We start from the raw sequence: 21,857 nt of genomic DNA on the forward strand, positions 1-21,857 counted from the left end.
TGCCACATGTTCACAATATCTCATGGATGGGGTCATGTGATGTGTTCAGGCCAATGAAATGTGAGTTGAAGGGACTATGTCACTCCCAGACTGAGACTGTGAAAAGCCCCTATTAGATGGTTGTCTCTCTGCTTTGAGCTGTGAGTTTGGAGGCCACGTGTTGAGATGGTAGAGTCCTCAGATCAAAGCAGCCCTGAATACAAAATAGCTGCATTTGGAGCTTGTGTGCTACTGCAGATACCATAAGCCTCGCCTATTTTGTTACTCCAAAGATGTGCTGGGTTCATCTTTGTAGCTAGCCCAGGGGCACCATGATGCTCAGGCTACCATGTGGGAGGGCGATCCATGAGGAGCAGCACCTGGGTGGTGAATAGCACCTGGGAAGCTGAACCTCTGTGTTCAGCTTGGAGGTAGTTAGCAGATGGAGTTCTAGGATGTACTACCATGAGAAGAAAGTCAAGGGAAGACAAAAGTCAGAATGAGGGAGATGGTATTGGTTAAATCCAAAGAAGGAAGGATAAAAACCTTGGGGAAAGAGTGGAAAGAGGGTGGCCTCCAGAGCTGAGACCACCAGGATGTACAACAAATTATGCTTGAGATGAGCTGTCCAGGACTCAGTATGCAAATGGGTGATCTATGCCTCAGTGCCCACTTATTGGAAAACACACCTGAGATGAAAAACATGCTCTAAACTCTGTCACTGGAGAGTCTTGCCGCTTGGACCGTGAGATGACTATAACAAAACACTGCCATTCATCTTCCAAAAGAGGAAATGGACAGACATATAATTACTAGCCCATAAAATGATGGCAAATAGCACAGCCCTCCAGACACTATACTTGGTGCCATGGAAAAATTTGAGCATTATTGGGAAATCACTGCCTTCCGACTTCAACTTTGACTTAAGAAGAGCAGAAGAGTGTACATATTGGGAGCAGGATCAAGACACAGAGTTTCTGGTTCAAATCCTCGTTCTCCTGCTTTCTATTGGGAGATCTTGCAAGTTAATTGCTTGACTTCTTTCTGCTTCAATTATTTCATCTGTCAAATAGAGATAAAAGCAATTCCTTTTTCATGAGGTTAGTGTGAAAATTACAGTGGATCATGAAGAAAAGTTCTTAGGACCATGTCTGATACGTGAGTCCTCAATGAATGATGAATTCATTGAATATTATGATATCACCAGGATTTTTTAAACCGCTGGCCAGGTATGCCCTCACAATCCTTTATCTCTCCTCCTCTCTAAATGTCCAACACAGGCCACTTCTCCCCTTTCTACACCTGCTGTGCAATTCCTGCCACTTTGGAATGGGAGCATCACAGCTTAAGGGTCCTAATTCCTTTCTCAGCCTCTGGGTATCCCAAGTCTCTAACTTGCCATTGCCTGCTTTGCACCAAGACTAGAGTGTCAGGGGCAGATTACAGGAGTCCTACAGTCACTGCTCTGCTAATGAGTGCTTCCCTTAGAGGTGAAGAAGCGAGGTAGTCCCTGCCTTGGAATGCTTTAATAAACACCAGAAAGTCCTCACTGCCAGGGATATTTTACTCATTTACTTTCTAAAGTCTAAAATTCTAGAAGATAGGACACATTCATTTGCTAAAATACAAAATTTCCAGGGAGAGGATGTATAATGAGTCTTTTTTGTTTGATTGTTTTTTGAGACAGAGTTTCGCTCTTGTTGCCCAGGCTGCAGTGCAATAGCGCGAACTCAGCTCACCGCAACCTCCACTTCCCGGGTTCAAGCGATTCTCCTGCCTCAGCCTCCCGAGTAGCTTGGATTACAGGCATGTGCCACCACCCCCAAGTAGTTTTGTATTTTTAATAGAGACAGGGTTTCTCCATGTTGGTCATGCTGGTCTCAAACTCCCGATCTCAGGTGATCTGCCAGCCTCAGCCTCCCAAAGTGCTGGGATTACAGGCGTGAGCCACTGCGCCCGGCCATATAACAAGTCTTATCAGTCAGTATACCTCAGTATAAATTAATTTATCAGGCTCCTTTTCTAAAGGGTTAGATGAGGGGGAAATGTAAGATGGTGGAAGACTTGGGCATTTGAGAAGCAATTGAGAGGGAAAATGATCCAAATGAGAACCCTGGGACCCCCAGAGACAGTCACTAAGGAGTTACCAGTTGGCACAGAACTTCTACTTCTGCTCCCAACTGTCCAAGCTCAAAATGAAGCCCAGTAGGGTCTTCAGGGTCTCATCTTGGAAAAGGACAGCTTCCAAGCCTAGGATTGCAGAATGTATAATGGTCATTTGAGTGCTGCTCATCAGTGAACAATAGCTAATCAGTGTGCAAATTCAGCAGGCCTGAGCTCCATCACCAAAGGCATTTTCATGAGGACACATCCTGCTTGGAGAATTTTGAGTGCCATCAGACAAGTCAAATGGCTGCCCTTCTCTTTACTCAAAGGATCTGGAATCCCCTGAACCAGTAAAAATGCCATTGTGACCCTTCTGGGTGCATAAGCACAGGAATAAACACAATAGATGGGCAAATCCAACTGTACCTTATCCTGATGACATATTTTAGGGCAGCAGTTTTTAACTTTCTAGTTTACACTCTTAAAAATAATATTGAGAACCCAAAAGAATTTTTGAGGATGCAGATTAAGTTATCTCTACAGATACTTATCATTTTAAAAGTTAAAGTGGAAAATTCTTTAAAAATATTATTTATAAATTCATTGTAAATAACAATAATAAAATGTTAACATAAATGTAATATGTTATGCTAAATAACTCATATTTTCCAAAAAGACAAAAATGCAGCTTGCATTGTTCACATTTTTGCAAATCTCTTCGATGCTTGTTTCCATTCAGCTGTGATATCACTCATGATGCCGCCTCTAGAAAACTCCACTCTACACACAAGAGAGAATGAGAATGAAAAAGACAAAGGACAGCTCAGGATTGCTGTAAAAATAGTTTTGACTTTGCAGATCCCCTGAAGGGGTCCCAGAGACCCACAGGAGGCCCTGACCCTACTCGAAGACCTCTTTTTTAGAGGATTGTTTTAGGTGATTGGGCTGTTCTGATATGATCCATTCCTAGGCTTCTAAACACCTCAGGCAAGTCTCCAGGGCCCAATAGGAAGGTCAATACAGCCTCTTCCTTGTTAAGGGTAGACCTACATTGAAGATCAAGGAATCTTGGTGTTTGTAGAATAATTATGGACTAGCAAAGGACAAAGCAGTTGAGGTTTCTTTGCTGAGCCTCTGTGTTTGTGAGTCTGGAACCCAAAGGGGCAGCAGCTGAGGGGCAGGGACTGAGAAGTAGCAGGATCTGTCTCTTAATAGCTGCACCAAAAGGGAAAGTCATGACATTTTTCTGAGACTTCGTTTGTAAAATGGAAATAAAGTCCAAGCACTTCATGGAGAGTACCTTATTTAATTCAAACACATAACATAGAAAGATTGGGAGATAATCATCTTTCTCTGTTTTACAGATGAGAAACCACATACTCAGCAAAGTGCCCAGTACACAGGAAGTGACAGAGTCCTAATTTGAAGCTGTGTTTGTTTGATCTTAAAGCCCAGGCTTTTCTCTGTCCTGCTGGCTTGGTGAGAAGGTGTCCAGCGTTGGCAGGCAGCTGAGAGAAGTGGGGGATGGACTTTTTTCTGGAAGTTTATCTGGAGCTAATGGCATGTGGTGACTATGCCAGGGGTGTGTGAGCACTCAATACCTAATAACTGCCTGTAGGAGGATTAATAGAATGTGGAAAAATAGAACAGCAACCTGGCCAGTTATCAAAGCAACCCAAGGGACTGCAAATACCCTCACAGTATATGCTGTGCATGCATATGTGGACCGTGCACTTCTCAACAGAGGGAAGGAAGGAGGCTTTTTCCTTTTTTCATTTAGACACAAGGATGCCTGGCATAATTTGCTGCAAAGCATTTTTCTCTCTCAGGACTTAGGAAAATGGAGTCACAGGTTAGCAAGCTAGATTGGTCAGAGCTTTAGTGAAGGAGCAGGTGACCTAGAAAAGATCTTCCCTAGGAAAAATGCAATAACACACTGTCCCTAGATAATGATGACATGCTGTCTCTATGCACTGCTAAGACATTTCAGAAACATTATGGGAAATAAGAAATGGATTTTTCATACAGCTGGCACCTTACTAAATAAATATGTATTTCATACCTGTTTTGTTAATGAGGATTGAAACTGTATTCCCATATTGCTGCCAGAGTGTGTCCCTAAATCACAGACAGATTGTTTCCATTCTCTTATGCAAAACATCTAGATGGACTTCCAGTTCGAGACTGTGTCTGGCTAACAGCCCTCAGTGCAACCTGTCTCATTTTCTCACTTTTAGAAGATGGGAAAAAATGAAAACTCATTATTATGGAAAACCACCCATGACAGACAGTCTAATGTCAGAATCAGAGAGGAACTGACACTAATTGTAAGGCAGATGGAGCTGCATTAGGAAACGCCAAGCCAAGGAGCCCTCCATGCCCATGCCACACTTAGTTTCAAAAAAAAAAAAAGGGAGCCAAGGCCGGGCATGGTGGCGCACGCCTGTAATCCCAGCACTTTGGGAGGCCAAGGCGGGTAGATCACGAGGTCAGGAGTTTGAGACCAGCCTGACCAACATGGTGAAGCCCTATCTCTACTAAAAATACAAAAATTAGCCAGGTGTAGTGGTGCACGCCTGTAGTCCCAGGTACTGAAGAGGCTCAGGGAGGAGAATCGCTTGAACCCGGGAGGTGGATGTTGCAGTGAGCCAAGATTGCACAACTACACTCCCGCCTGGGCAACAGAGCAAGATTCCGACAAAAAAAAAAAAAGGGAGCCAGACAAAGGCAAGGCAGAAGCATGGAGCCCTGTGTGTCAGGATCTGGCCCACCAGACCAGGGGTTGCTGAGCTGTAGATGCTACTAGGCTGTGAGGCAAGCAGAATGTGGACTCTATACCAGTCTCCACTTTCTGGAAGGGAAAACAAGTCCCATGGGGAAATATGGGCAGGATGTAGGGGCAGACATAAGATATGATGCAATGTGTAGTTCCCCAAATAAAGCCCTGAATATGTGAGTTGGGAAAAGTTCTCTGAGTAACAGTGCCATGTTGAGAGTTTTGTGTGATGTGTGGGGTTTGGTGTGTGTGATGGGGGATGGGGAGTGAGTGTGCATGTACTTAACTGCAGTATTTAAGAGTCCTGAAGAGTCAGGCAATTGAAGGAGAAGAAGCCTTCCATTGGCTAGAGACCCCATCAGAAACTTGGAGTTGGCCTGGAGCTTTGACCTGCCTCCAGATGCATGTCAGGAAAAAGTGTTATTTGTTCACTGTACAATGAACAGAAAGCAGGGGCAAGAGTAATTTATTCACATATCTGCTTCTAATCATCAAGTCTGAAAAGAAATCTGGATACTATTTTTGAGAAAAAAATAGAGAAGCCATAAATAATTTGGAACTGTATAAGTACACTTTATACCAAGAAAAAGGAACAACATCTGGAAGGCTCAAAAGAAAAGGATATCTCTGAAAAAAAAATTATGTATATGTAAATACCTTAGTGACTAGAAAAATGTATTTCAAGGAAATGTTTTACTGTCATGCAAAGTTGTAGGAAGACATAAATAGGAACAGTGTCATAAGCAAAAAGGCAGGGAGGGTAAAGGAATAGGATGGTAAGAAAGAACAAGAATGATCAAGGAGCAATGCTTGAGGCAATAACGATCAAAACAGGTGTAATTCATGTTGCATAACACCCAATCCATTCCTGGAAAGACAAATTTAGATGCATTTCCAGAACGTCAAAGGAAAGGATAAGGAAATGAAAACAACAAAATAGGAATGGAAGATAGCAACGAGTGTTCCTGGAAGAGAAACAGAAATAAATGGAAGAGAAGCAGAATCAAACCTACAATAGAAGAAACCCTTCCTGAGCTTAATAAAAGACAGAAGAGGAGTCTTGTGTGAGCAAATTCCCAGGGCTCACCGTTTTCAAGCACAGTAATTAGAACGAGACCCCACCTCCCTCCCACCTTCAGCATCACATCTTGCCAAAGCATTCTTATTCATTCTCTCAACTAACACTTATTTCATTCCAACTGCATGCCAGGCCCTGCAATTAGAAAGGTTAAAGAAAAAGGCCCCAAAGTTTCAGGTAGCACAAAATTATGTATTTATAATATGCACAGTGACTTTAGATTTCTTTGTAAAAACAAATATATCAAAACATCGTGGAAAAACATCTATAGTTTTAAGAGAATAGTTTGTGACTCAGGAATTTCATATGCTGCCGAATTTATGTATGAAAGCAACAGTTTTTAAAAAGATGACATTAACATTAAATGCTTAAAAATAGTTAAAGGTGTTCCAGAACCAATGGAGAGTTGGAACAGAATTAAAGTCCTAAGACTAAAGAAATAATGGTATAGAAATTCTGAAATTATTAAAATATAGATAAGCATAATTGGTACAATGTAGCTATAATGAAATGATATTGCAAATATTATACCAGGAAAAGAATATATATAAATGTATACATCCTTAACTCAACCATTCCTTTTATTTTATTTTATAGAGAAAAGGAGGGGGAAAAGGAGGGGAAGGAGAAGGAAGAGAAGGAGAAAGAAAAAGATGGAATGGTTTCATTAGTAAAAAAAAATTCCCAATGAATTATTTAAGGATGGGTATAATAGTTTCTAAATGAGGGTGTAATTTGCAATATTCATTACAAAGTGAAAGATGTTAAAGAATTTAAGAATAAAACAATGATGGAGTTGCTTATATGGACAAAACATACCTATAATGAAATACAATAGAATAATGTGGATAAAATCCATCCATAGGGTAATAAACTGTAATATGTGGTATATGTAAAAAAACCAAGTTATAATCTAATACTTAGTACAATTCTACTTTGGAAAAATATGTCTATATGTGTATAAATAGAAAATAAGGTCTAGAAATCTCTGCAGCTAAATGTTAACAGTTGTTATATCTGGAGGAAAAGATTTTGCATGCTTATTATGTTCTGTTTTATATTGATTTGTTTGGGGCTCATCTGGACTTTTTAGTTTTTCTGGAAGTTACATGTAAAGGATTTAAACAAGGCTATGGTATATTTAGATTTGTAAGGGTAGAGACAGAATTGCAGGGGCCAGTATGAAAGAGAAGGTAATTGAAGCAAACCAAGTGAGAGGTGATGGTGGTCTAAATCCAGACAATGGCAAGAAGATGGACAAAAGTGGGCAGACTTGAGCTATTCTAAGATGAGGAACTGATGGTGTTGGAGATCCATTAGATATGGGAGTGTGGCTGCAGATAATGACAGTTCCGTATGTCAGCATCAACATGGATGGAAGTGTCTTGAGCCACTAGAAGATCAGTCTGGGAGGAGTTGGCAAGGCCTGTTAGAAGAAATCATGCCTCCTTTGAGCTTTAAAGGATAATGAAGAGTCAGCCAGCTGGAGAGCTGAGGAAGGCCATTTTAGCCTGAAGTGAGTGTCCCATTATTTGACCTGTGTCACAGTGGCCTTTCCCAGCCAAATTGCAAACAGAGTCACCAAATTCGAATAAACATTTTTAAAGGGAGAGGAAAGCACTGCTCCCTCTGGAAACTGTGAACAAATTAAGCCAGAGCAAATCCATCCATCCTGGCTGCAGCAATCCCAAGATAATGCTGCTCAGTTCTAGGCTGCTTGGCAGAAAGGGGTTATTCTCTGTTATGTGCCTCATTTACTCATGAATGGAGAACTTCTGGGAATCCAGGATCAGCCAGACACAGCACAGTTACTATTTCTGGGAAGATTTCATTTGACCCCAGTTACTTACAATAGCAGAGTGATGTCCCATTGTCCAATAATAATCACCATGACCTTCACTGGGTCTAGGTGTCCTTTACCCAAAGACTTGCTTCAAAATATCATCTAACAGATTGGAGCTCCTGTCAAAACAAGAAGAGTCATCACACTGACAGGATCTCCCTGAGGACACCAAGTGCCTAAGAATTTGAACAAAGCATCCTTTCTGTGCAGGAGGAAGGGGGCACAAGATTTCTAAATAGCATAAATAAATAAATAAATAAATAAATAAAGATGAATTGTAATTATCTATGTTTAGCAGACATTTGAAGTAGAAATAGGTCACTGGGATTTCCATTTCAAATCTCTATTGAAATTCTTTACCAAAAGAATTATTTTGCACTTGATCTATCCAGCCTTTTTTTGAGAGGGGGTTCTCACTATGTTTCCAAGGCTAGACTTGAACTCCTGTGCTCAAGCAATCCCTTCATCTCAGCCTCCAGAGCAGGGCTTTGGGTGTGCACCCCCACTGCACCCCGCTCAGCACTTTTTATCAGCTATAATTTATAACAATAATAGTGATAATAATTATAATAAAATAATATGAATGTTTGTTACCATCTGTCAGGCTCTGTTATGAATATATCACTGTCTTTATAACAATCACATGAAGAAGCTAATTCAATTTCTACAGAGGTCAGAGAGAAAAATTATCCATTTGGTTGAACCGAAACCCATCTATCTTCCACACTGAGTTAGTCTTTTATTTTAAATAAATATATTGTTATCAAGAAAGGAAATCATCCATTATACTTTCACTTTCACCTTTGCTTTCAAAATCACCCAAACCTGAATTACTAGCTCATTTCTCCAAAAGCATAATTAATATTGACTTTCTTTTTATTATCTCCTATAACTAGATATTGAAAAACACTATAGCTAGCATAAAGGAAAACTTCTGAACAGTGTAGCCATATTGCCACAGAAACAGATTCAGAAAAATAAACCTAAGAACTTTGGAGAAAGAATGCATGTTATATAAGTTTCTCCCTAGAGTTTGGCAGCCTTTGTTCATAGTTGGATGTAAACTTATTCATTTCTACCCATAAGCCCACATAGCTTTACTTCCTGACATCTGTTCTCTCCTCCCAGGATCGGAAAGGTTTCTTCCTTCTGATAAAGTGTGAAACATTTGTGAGGAAAAGGTGGGTTCAGAGAGGGAGAGAAAGACGACAGCCTGATTCCTAGATCTGAGGTGGGACGCAGGAAGATGGATTTCTTTTAATTCCCCCTTGAAAGTTATTCCTCCTCATATGCTTTTGGGACTATGCTTTGAGAATCTCTGGAGCGGAGTATCTGGTGGTCTGCACATAGTGGTGAAGAGCGTGGAGTCACAGAATTTGGGGTAAAATCCCAGCTCTACGTCTAATGAGCTGGGTGAACTTGGCAGGTCAATTCACTGGCTAAGCCTCACCTTACCTGTTTTTAAAATGGAGAGTGGTGATATAAGAAAAGTGCTTAGCATAGTATCTAGGTTACGGTAGGTGACCAATAAATGGGAGTGATAACTACCATCATTATATTACATGAAAAGTACAAAACAAATAGTATCATAATATGTAGCAAAGTCCTCATTTTGTTGGAAAAGAGTGATTAAATAAAACCGCAAATGTCTGTGCCTGTGGGGTGAGATGAGGGAGATGTTCAATGGTAATAGACAGCAAAGTGTTACCAAGCTACCCAAATGGATGATCCATTTAATTTCTACATGGAAAAGGAGCAAAAAAGGAAAGGGACCTCTGAAACCCTTCTAAGTACCCACACACACACAGACTCACACACACACACACACACAGACACACACACACACTCACACACACACAGAGCTCTCAGAACACTGCTGCCAGAGGGTGAATGCAGATACAACTTTCATAACCACTGCTGAAATCACATATATTCCAAGAAGGGAAAATACTTGTAAAACTGAAACTTATTAATTAAGATACTATAGCCAAAATGGATGTCACAATGCTTGTCTGAATACCCATAATAACATTTATGTAAAATTTACTATGTCCCATCAACTGTCCCAAATCCTCTACCGGGAAAAGATCACGCTATCTTGACAGCCACTCTAGTTGGTAAGTGTTGGTTTTGAGACATCTACAATTGAGGATACTGAAGGACAGAGACACTAGGTAATCTACCCAGGCTGCACATCTCATAGACAGGCAAGACTCATATATAAGTTAACACATCCCAGAGCCTGTGCTCCCAAACACAGCCCTCATACAGAACGGCTCCTGTAGTTAAGAACATAGTGAGGTCCCCAGAATGTGGGCAAAATCTAGTGGAGAGACTCTTTTCTGCCCCATACCAGCTGTTTTCACCAGATTGTTAGTAAAAAGAAAGTGGATCAAGAGAATGAGAAGACAAGCCACAGGCTGGGAGAAAATATTGGCAAAAGACAGACATCGGATAAAGGACTATTGATATGGTTTGGCTGTGTCCCCACCAAAATCTCACCTTGAACTGTCATAATCCCCACGTGTCAAGGGTGGTGCCGGGTGGAGATAATTAAATCATGGGGGCAGTTTCCCCCATACTGTTTCTGTGGTAGTGAATAGGTCTCACGAGATCTGATGGTTTTATAAATGGGAGTTCCCCTGCACAAGCTCTCTTGCCTGCCGCCATGTAAGATATGACTTTGCTCCTCCTTCACCTTCCATTATGATTGAGAGACCTCTAAATCATATGTGGAACTGTGAGTCAGTTAAACCTCTTTCCTTTATAAATTACCCAGTCTCAGGTATGTCTTTATTAGCAGCATGAGAACAGACTAACACAACTATGGTACAAAATATAACAGAATTCCTAAGACTCAACAATAAGATAACAAACAGCCCAATTAAAAATGGGTAAAAGACTTGAACAGACACCTCACCAATAAAGATACACAGATGGCAAATGAACATATGAAAAGATGCTCCACATCATATGTCATCAGGGAATGCAAATTAAAGCAACAATGACATAGCACCACACATCTTTTAGAATGGCCACCATCCAGAACACTGACAACACCAAATGCTGGTGGGGCTGTGGAATAACAGGATTTCTCATTCACTGCTGGTGGGAATGCGAAATAGGACTGTCACTTTGGAAGACAGTTTGACAGTTTCTCACAAAATTAAACATACTCTTACCATATAATTCATCAATCACACTTCTTGGTATTTATCCAAATGAATTGGCAACTCATGCCCACACAAGAATCTGCACATGAATGTTTATAGTAGTTATATTCATAACAGCCAAAACTTGGAAGCAACCAAAATGTCCTCAGTAGATGAATGGAAAAACAAACTATAATACATCCAGACAATGGAATATTATTCAGCACTAAAATGAGCTACCAAACCATGAAGATATGAAAGAAAATTACATGCATATTACTGATTGAAAGAAGTCAATCTGCAAAGACTACATATTATGATTCCCAAGTATATGACATTCTGGAAAAAACAAAACTATGAAGACAGTAAAAAAAAAAAATCAGCAGCTTTCAGGGATTAGGGAGGGGGAGGGATTAATCAGCAGAGCATGGAGGATTTTTAGGGCAGTGAAACTATTTCATGTTATTATAAGGGTGTATATGTGTCATTGTACATTTGTCTAAACCCATAGGATGTACAACACCAAGAGTGAACCCTAATGTAGACAATGGACTTTGGGTGATGATGATGTGTCAATATAGGTTCATCAATAGTAAGAAATGTACCATTCCGGTATGGGATATTGAGAGCGGGGAGTGGGGGTTGTGCATGTGTGGGAGCAGAGAGTATATAGCAACTCTGCACTTACTCGATTTTGCCATGAACTTAAAACTGCTCTGAAAAATAAGGTTTTTTTTTAATGATGCATATTTGCCAATTATATTTTAATAAAGCTGGGAGATCAAAAGGAGTGGAGGCTATCTTCAAACACATGTGCAGCCTTTTAAAATTCATTTATAAACAGGATCTCCAGGAGGGTGATCATGTTTATCTTGTTCACTTTTTAAAAAGTCATTTTGAAAAAGCAATAAATTCAAAGGAAATTGCAAAAATAAAGAGGCCTGATGTATTATTGACCAAGTTTCCCTCAGTGGTTTTTGCATAACATTTAACGTAACTCTAGTTTGATATCAAAATCAGGACAATGATGTATGTACAATGTGTGTATAGCTGGACACCACTTTGCTACCTGGATAAGTTCATGTAGCAACCACCACAATATCTTGTTCACTTTTGTCATCCGGTGCTGATCATGATTCTCAACAATACTCTTAAGTGACTCAGTCAACAAACAAATAAGCAAGTGAATGAACAGATGACTGAATCCATGACATCAGTAAAGAGCATGTGGTTCTTCTGATTTGCATATGCACTCAGTCAATCTCACAGATCATTTTTATTTGTATAAAGCCTTGAGCTGAGAGCAGTCTATTAAATACAAGGATTGGGAGCACCTCACCACACATTAAAGTGCCCTTTCTTCCACTTCAACTTGACTAATTGAGCCTATGTGAGTGTAACTGCCGTTCCCCCAAAGATCGTTATTGAAATAATATAACATAAAAGTGGAGGAAATGATTTTTTAAAAATCCCTGATGATAGGAAAGAGTGCTATCCATATGGTTAAAAAAAACCTGAGGCTTTCTTGCCAGATTCAGAACAGGTGAGATGGAAAACCACCATCTGGGAAGAAAAACAAAAAACTGCCTTTATTTTTTTTTTTTGAGGTGTAAGTTTTTTTTATTATTATTATACTTTAAGTTTTAGGGTACATGTGCACAATGTGCAGGTTAGTTACATATGTATACATGTGCCATGCTGGTGTGCTGCACCCATTAACTCGTCATTTAGAGATGGGAAGAGATACCCATCAAAACTTCATTCTCAACCCCCAAACCAAGAGCTGGAAATAAAAGGTGTACAAGGTGCCAGTTACAGAGGAAATGCACCAGACCCTGTCGCTGGAACAGGGTATCAGAGCATCCTCCCAATCTATCCTGGGCCAAGGAGGCATGCTGGAGGCGGGCTGGGCTGAGCTGGGTACATGATGTGGGGTGCACGCTGGCAGAGCCAGTTCCCACCTGACCCAGTGATGCTAACTAGAGAGGCGTGCAGTGTCTCATCCCCCAACAAAGCTCAGAAGCTCCAGGTGGAGCAAATGCTCTTGCCTTAATCTTTAAAAATAACTGGACTTTGATCTGGCCAAATGGAACTGGAGAAAATTCTCCCCCTCCTTTTGTCTGTTCACCTGAGGTTTTTCAGGAACCATCCAAGCAATTAAACAGGAGTGACATTATCTCTGAAGAAAATAATTTCAGTTACCAGTTTGGTATTATGAAAGACCCTTGGGAATAACCCCTCTGATGGGCTTCAGACCCATGATAGCTATACGTACTTGTTTTCTTCTCACAAGAAACTGATGGGCATGAAGACTGCAGTGACTGAACTGTCTCTCTGCGTTTCTTCTCACATAAGCTGTAAATAGGAACAAAGAGAGAAGATTAAATGTCTGTAAATTTTCATTGCAGCCCCTTTTTGTTTAGAAAGCATTTCTGCTTACCTTTTATATTTCTATTAAATAATAGAGAGAAATTTACTCCTCCAGCTCCCAAGAGAAGAATGAAAGTTAAATTAGAATTTATAGCGGACACACAATTTCTGACCTAAGAACATTAATACAGGAATCCAAACCCCTCCCAGCTCTTCTTTGCTATAGTCATCACCCACTCAGAGGTTCAGCTCTGAGCAAACCCCTTCTGAGCCTCTCCCAGGAAGCCTTATCAACCCACAGTGCAGAACCACCTTGACCGTTTGAGAACCTCACAAAGGTTACCTGCAGTGCTAGTGATGCCTACAGACTGCTTGGCCTTGTACTTGAGATGGAGTGAAGACAAGGGAAACCCCTTGATTGTTCTCGGTTTTCCCCTTTGTGCCTTGAAATCTCCAACTCATTGTGAATAAAAAAGTCAAAGCATATTCAATCCCAGAGAGGGGCTGAATCCCTGAATTTCACAAGATTGAAAGATCATGAAAAAATTGACCACCCTCTGGAAAGATGAGAAAAATCAAAAAGATCAATGAACACATACAAAGAGTCTGTATCTATGGCTCTTATTGACAGTGACTAAAGAATTTATCTGAGTAATTTAGCTAATTCAACTCAATAAGGAAACAACATAATAAAAGATATAACTGAAAAAATGAAAGTATCAATTTGGAAATGATATGATTAAGAATAAAAAACAAGATTGTTTTTGAAAAATCATTGGGCCTAATAAGACATGTAATTAATGAAGATGATTATAAAACCAACAAATATAAAAAGCAACTAGCTTCTCTGTACACTATCAATAACCAATTAGAAAATACAATCTTAAAAAACAAAAGATTAAATATTCAAGAACAATCAAAATACAAAATGCATATGAACAAACTTTTTTGTTTGTTTGTTTTGGGGACAGAGTCTTGCTCTGTCACCCAGGCTGGAGTGCAATGGCACGATCTCAACTCACTGCAACCTCCGCCTCCCCAGTTCAAGTGATTCTTCTGCCTCAGACTCCCAAGTAACTGGGACTACAGGCACCCACCCACCACACCTGGCTAAATGTTTATTTTTTAGTAGCAATGGGGTTTCACCATGTTGGCCAGGCTAGTCTGGAACTCTTGACCTCAGGTGATCTGAGTGTCATGGCCTCCCAAAGTGCTGGGATTACAGACATGAGCCACCATGCCTGGTCATGAATAAATTTTAAAAGAATTGTGATGACTTACATGAAGAAAATCGCACAAGTTTACTGAGTGACATTTTAAAAGTTTAATAATTGAAAATCCATTCAATGTTTCTGGTAAGGGAACAGAATTAATGGTCAGAAACAAATCAAATATATATAAGAACCTAGGATTTTTTTAAGTGCATTTGAAGTGAATAGAGAAAAAAGGGATCATGTCTCCAGCACATTGATGTTCCTGCTTTTCTGAACACACTTAACTCTGTGTTGCCTGAAGACCTCTGTACTTGCTGTTCCCTCTGTCCTGAACAGTCTTCCCTCAAAGCCTGTTTCTGATCTCTGCACAATGTTCTTTTAAAGGATAGCAGTGTCTTGGGGTCTTTATAACTTTGGGGCTTATCTATGGCTAGCAAATGTAGGACATAGGTGTGTAGAGTATGCAAAGCAGGAAGGCTCTCAATGGTTAAATATCTGTTTATCTGGTTATGTTTAAAACAATTGGATGTGTAAAAATTTGAGCGTGGTGCTAGTGGGCATTTAAGCTAACAGATCTCAGCCTACTATGAAGAAGTCATAAACCCAGGAGTAATATACAGAAGCCTTCTGGCTCATGTGCATGACACACCCCACCTGATTCTCAAGCTCCTCCCTCTTCATTTTTTATTATAGCAACTATCACTCTGTGACATTATAATCTATATCTATTTGGTTTTGTATCTGTTATCTGTTTTTCTCATTAGAATGTTAACTCCATGGAGGCAGGAACCATGTCATCCTTGTTGACTGCATTTTCAGTACCAAAAAAAGTGAGTGCCTGAACAGAATGGAAACCTAATAAACATTCACCAAAGGAAGTAGGAGAGGAGAGGGGCAGGAGAGAATATACTAAAATAGGTTAAAGTTTCCAATATAGCCATGAAATTATTTTTAGGAAAAGAATTTCAATAACTCGCATAGAAAAAGATTTTTTAAGCATGATACCAAGGCAGAAATCCTTACAAAAGACTAACAGATTTTACTGCAAAATATAAAATTTACAAAATTTAAATTGTAAAGATTTTTTTAATACAAATAAAATTATAAATGGATTTAAATGTTTAGAATATAAATAATATTTACATAGCTGGTCAAGAGTTAATATACTCACTAAAAAAGGACTTTCTACAAATCAATAAGTAGTCCCGATAAATACTTAATACAAGAATAAATACAAATATAGGAACAAGTAAGATACACACAAAATGCAATTCACCAGTAAACCTGTTTTAAATGTTTAATTTTGCCAAAAACTAAATACATGAAAATAAAAATAACAATGAGTTACCAAATTTTCCAATAAGAAAAGAAAGTAGGTTTTAAGAAATTGGTAGTGCATTAGGCCATTTTTATTAAATAAACCTAAAATGGTATCAATGAAATATTTAAAAGTACCCCTGGGTTACATTTTGCTTTTTGGTACTTTCTAATTATTCCACCAATATGTATTACTTATGTAATTCAAAGAAGTGATTTTACATGAAAAAATAAATAGTATGGTAAATCGCTGGCTCCTAGAGAGTGGGCCAATCTTGGAAAACAATGCCCCAGTGCTGAGAACTGTGTAGGTAAGTTGCATCTTTCAGTAGCACAAAGGAGAGATTGGTTTTTCACTACTTTAGATGAGGGCCAGGAGCTGAGGGGTTAATAGTGCACAGATAAATCTTGAAGGACAAATGAAGTTTTCCACATGGCCAAAGGAAGGAGAAATTATAGGCAGATGAATAGAACATGTGAAAAGAGAGGAACACAAGACAGCATGGGCCAATGTAGCATCATCATAAAAATAAGCAACACAAGGCCAGGAGCAGCGGCTCATGCCTGTAATCCCAGCACCTTGGGAGGCCAAGGCGGGCAGATCACCTAAGGTCAGGAGTTCAAGACAAGCCTGGCCAACATGGCGAAACTCTATCTCTACCAAAAAAATTTAGCCAGGCTCCACGGCATTCCAGCCTGGGTGACAGAGTGAGACTTCATCTCAAAAAAAAAAAAAAAAAAAAGCAACACTTGGAATTCTCAGTTTGTAGAATTCACAACTGATACTAAAAGTCTATCATGTAACAGTGCTCAGGTTGAAGTTCACCTCACTAGTTATGAGTTAAAGACAGGGTTTTTGATGAGACTTACACAGAAAATGTCAGCAAGAAAAGAAAGGACACATTTCTCTGATCTCGCACTCTGGGGAATGCTGGAACAGGTCATGAGTGTACCTTCTGCAAGAGGGGCCCAGCTCCCTTTCTCACTCATCAAGAAGTTGCTCAACTTTCTAATATATCAGTAGATAGAGCAAGTTTACCAGTGAGGGGAAGCTAGTGGTGGGGGCAGGAACTGGACCACTTGGGCACCAGAGAGTATGATTTTGATGTCATTTGTTTAGCTGCTTAGGAAAGCCACCCACTGCCAGCTTAAGATTCAGGGGAAGTTGAGATCAGGTGCAGCCCCACCTCCTGACATGGGGAAAACTCATTGTCCTCACTCATTCATCATGCAGGCAACCTGGGGAGAATTTCCACGGTTGCTTTTGGACTGCCCTATTTGTGATACCAGAGCTCTATGACATTTCATTAATTTTAATTTTACTGAGGCTGAATTTGACTCACTCGTGCTTGAAAGGTAGGGTGTATAACACATCACTAAACAAGCAAATGAGTCTGTGGACCACCAGCAGTCACATCTCAACTAGACTTCTCTTCAGGTATTTATCAGCACATATGCATGCTCACTCACAAAATGAGTAGCCACAAAGGGGTGCTAATTCCTAATGATGGTGGTGGCCGTTAAAAGTGAAATTGGTAGTTCTTGGACAGAAAAGAGAGTTCTGGATAAATGACAAAGAAGAAAAATATTAACACATCTAAAAGTTTGCATGTGAATACAGCATTTGGAAAAAGTAAAGGTGATTTGTGAAGGTGTTTTAATAATTTCTTGAACCAATTCAAAAATTGCTCATCAACTTAAAAATTAGACAAATGAATGATGAAACGGTGGTTAACAGAGTGTTCACAGGTCGCTGACTCATTTAAGAATCCATGCAGGCCAGGTGCAGTGGCTCATGCCTGTAATTTCAGCACTTTGGGAAGCCACAGTGGGTGGATCACGAGGTCAGGAGTTCAAGACCAGCCTGGCCAACATGGTGAAACCACATCTCTACTAAAAATACAAAAATTAGCCGGGCACGATGGCGGCTGCCTGTAATCCCAGCTACTGGGAGGCTAAGGCAGGAGAATTGCTTGAACCCAGGAGGTGGAAGTTGCAGTGAGCCACGATCACGCCACTGCACTCCACCCTGGGTAACAGAGCAAGACTTTCTCTAAAAAAAAAAAAAGAAAAAGAAAAAGAAAAAATGAATCCTTGCAGAGCAAAAGTACTATCAAGGCTTTGCAATAGCATATCCTGCAAAATAAAAGTTAGTTCAAATTTTTAGAAAACATTTTTCTTTGCAGAATTTAGATTCTCTTTGTGAAGAGACGGCTTTTCATGATCACACCTGTATATAAATGTGGACTGAATAGGAATAATTAACATCATTCATCACTCTTGGTCAGTGTTATCATAGAGATGTAATGCAATATTTTTGTGGAGGTTCTTTTCATGACAAAGTATACTCATTGCTATTTAAATTACATTACTTTTGCATTTATGGAATCTGTGTGGAAGTCACAGTTTTTCCATTATAAGTTATGGCCTTCTATGGGATAAAATTACATGACTTTCCAGAAAATGGAGTTTCATAACTGTCTTGAGATATTTCTCTTACGAATGCCGAGGACTACTTTGGTATTGCTATAGAAAACTGGGAGGGGGAAGGGACAGAGATGATATTGAGGAGATGGACAATGACGTTGTCTTTAAAGCTATGCAGAGGTTAGGGTCACAGAGGAGTCATAGTCATGGGAGTGACAGAATCAGATTGGTGTTTTACAAATATTCCCCTGGAAATGAATGGAGGACAGATGGGAAAGAAACCAGATTGGAGGAGGCAGGTTGACAACTTAGGAAACTAATTTAGTAGCCCTGAAAAGATGATAAAGATCTAAAGTTAGCTTCAAATCCAGTGGTCCTCAACTTTAGCTAGATATTAGAGATGGCTGAAGAGCTTTTGAAACTACAGATGTTGAATATCATTCCAGATAAATTGTATTTGAGAGTGACATCTGGGTATCAATTTTTTAAAGGTCCCCAGATAATTGTGATGCAAGGGAAGAATTGAGAATGCTACTCTAAACCAAACAAGGCAATAAATGTGGATACATTCAAAAAGCATTTAGGAAACAGATGATGACTGATGGATGGGAATGGAGAAACAGGCAGGGCTCAACTTCCAGATATGTGTGTTGAACAGCATGGATGATAGGGTCGAAAATATTAACACATTTCAAGCTTTGAAAAAAAACACTAAGGTATAAGTTCTTCAAATCTAACCTGCCCTCTCCAAGCCCACAGACTGGGAGTGGCAATCAGCAAGGAAAACCTCTATTACTCCAAAAATAATCTTTTCTTTGGTTGGGAAAAGTAAGACTTCTCAAAACTCACAAGAGAAAAAGCACTTGACTAAAGGTGCTTGTTCTGAAGGGAGATCTGGATGTTGAAATAGCAGCATCCCATTATGTGAGATTAGACTGATGATTTCTTCAATACTGAGATGTAGCGAGTGTCCTCAGAGGACAGTGTTTCTCAAGAAGGCGGTCTAAATGACCACAAAGTTTGATAATAATTAACAGATTTCAGTCTCCATGAAAACCCATGTTACCTGCAAGTGTGTTCTCTGTCACCTCCTACTGGCCTTATATTTTTCTCTCTTAGCTTGCCCTCTTGGCTGTACTTTTTTCTGAGATGGTGTTATGCAATCTCCCCACAAGGGACCTCAGTAGCACTAGGCTTACACCACCCTTAGAGTGAGTAACCAGTCACTATGGCCATGGATGGACTACTCTGGTCAGCCCTAGGTCATAAGATAACCCTGGTTAAGGAGAAAGAGAGTCACCACCACCTAAATCATGTGGATGAAGACCTGCTTGGGGGAAAGATAATTAAGATAGTGTTATTAGAAGAAGAAATATTTTTAGGGTAGGCAAAAACAACAGATGATGACTAAAACCTCAAGAGAGTCTCTCCACTCCCTTGGCCCTAATCAGGGTCATGCACCTGAGGAATGATTCATGGGTGACTCTATCCCCTCCCTGGTCTCCATTCATAGCCATGTGTGGAGGCAGAGATGACCATGCTGGAGAAGAGACCACCCCAGAAGACACAGCTAAAATAAAGGCAAATTTGTTGTGCCATTCTTGGCAGGGCCATCCCTCTTGTTTATTATCCTGGAGCCCTCTTCCCCTCCTCTGTTTTGCTGACCTTAATAAATGAATACATCAATATATGTTTGGAAATACATCTGTTTCTACATACCTTATGCCTTCCCTCCAAAGAATAAATTAAGTGATTAGTAGAATATAAGAGCTGAAAATGTGAGAGCTATCTGCTCAGAATCCAGATAAAACAGAATGGGGCTTATGAAAAGTAGTGCTTGATTAGTTAGTTTCAAAAATCCTAAAACAGTGTTTTCAAATGTTCATTTCTTTGAAACAGTAGTTAAGGTTTTGATACTCTCCCCTGAGGAAGTCGTCTAAAACTGCTGATAAAGCTTTTGGCAAAGAGCTTTTCATTACAGGGCTATTTATAACAACAGAAAACCGTAAACAACTTAAATATCCAGCATTGAAAGAACAGTTAAATAATAGATGGTAAATCCACACAAATAATATTATGTTCCATTAAAAACTATTGACAATAAAACTGTAATAATATAAAAAAACTCAACATGAATAAAAAGCAGAATAGAAAATCATATATGCACCATAAACTCCAGCTATATAAAAAAGTGAAGCCTCACATTAAAGACAGGGATGAGAAGGATCATTTAATAATGTAAATAAGAGTTGTTTTGATGGTGATAAAACATATAAGATTGTCATCTCCCAACTTTCTACTTTCCTCTAGTTTTTATATTTTGAGTAAGAATAATTTACACAAATAACTTACCCATGTTTAGTTCTCAGTCTTCATCTTGGTTAAGGTGTCAGCAGAATTTGACACATCTGATCACTCCCTCCTCCCTGAAACAACCTCTCTGTCCTCCCCGTCTCCTCTAGTCTTTATATAATAATACAATATAATAAAGGTATCTAATTATGTGTTTGTCTGACACACAATACTGTGAATTCCTTTACAGCAGGTACTACGCTATACTCATCTTCATCTGTTTTTTCTCTCCTTACCCAGATTGAATTCCACAGTCATTTTTATAAGTCTCTTTTGCACATCCTCAACTTCCTTCACCCTGCCTCTTTTCATGATATTACTGGCAAAACTACAACCCTGGTAAAATCCTGTTTTTTCTCTCTTTGTACCCACACCGGCGAACAAAGCTGGAAACAAACACACACATGCACACACACACCCTACCTACTCTCCTTGCTTACTTACTTACTTAATTTATTTATCTATCTATTTATTTTAGAGACAGCATCTCACTCTGTTGCCCAGGCTGGAATGCAGTGGTGCCATCATAGCTCACTGCAACCTGGAACTTCTGGTCTGTAGTGATCCTCCCGCCTCAGCCTCCCAAGCAGCTAGGACTACGGTCATGCAGTACCACAATCAGCTCATTTTTGTATTTTTTATTTTTGTAGACATAAGGTCTCTCTCTCCTTACTTTAATAACCTAGAACTCAAATAAGTCACAGATTCTACCCAGCAACCATATGCTTATTCCCTTACGGTTCATTGAATTCTCCAAAAATTATCATTAGAATTTTTTAAATATTTGCAATTTTCATAGGATAAGAAAGCAGTATTTCATCCTACATCTCGCACTGCCCTGAACTCTTTCTTACTTTCTCTCTCTTCTAACTTTCAGCACCTCCTCTATCATCCTCTCCTCCACCAGATGACTTTGTTTCTACTCCACTGAGAAAGCTGAAGCAACAGAAGGGAATGTCCTCACTCCCTGGCCTCTCTATACCTTTGCTGCCAACATCAGCATTCATATCCCCTGCCTCTCACCTGAAAAGTATGAGTAAACTCTCCATGTGACAAGGTTAAACGATCTTCTCATGTTTTAGACACCACCACCTCTTACCTACTCTAGATCTTCACTCCAAAAATCTTCCCCCAACCCCGATTAAGTTTTCTCTTTCTGCTGATTATTAAAATCCACATTTTGCATGCTGTTCTTTCTCAAACACTGAAAACACAAACGAAAAAGAAGAAGCTTATTCATCCC

At 39.6% G+C, this 21,857-nt stretch overlaps 1 protein-coding gene across 3 annotated transcripts in view; it reads left to right on the top strand.

Moving 5' to 3' along the window:
- The window catches only part of NPSR1 (neuropeptide S receptor 1), a 219,770-nt gene that overhangs the window by 57,193 nt on the left and 140,720 nt on the right, over positions 1-21,857 (top strand). The gene's annotated exons all lie outside the window — the stretch shown is intronic.

Source organism: Pan troglodytes, chromosome 6 (genome assembly GCF_028858775.2).
Source record: "Pan troglodytes isolate AG18354 chromosome 6, NHGRI_mPanTro3-v2.0_pri, whole genome shotgun sequence".
In the NCBI taxonomy this organism is placed as follows: domain Eukaryota; kingdom Metazoa; phylum Chordata; class Mammalia; order Primates; family Hominidae; genus Pan; species Pan troglodytes.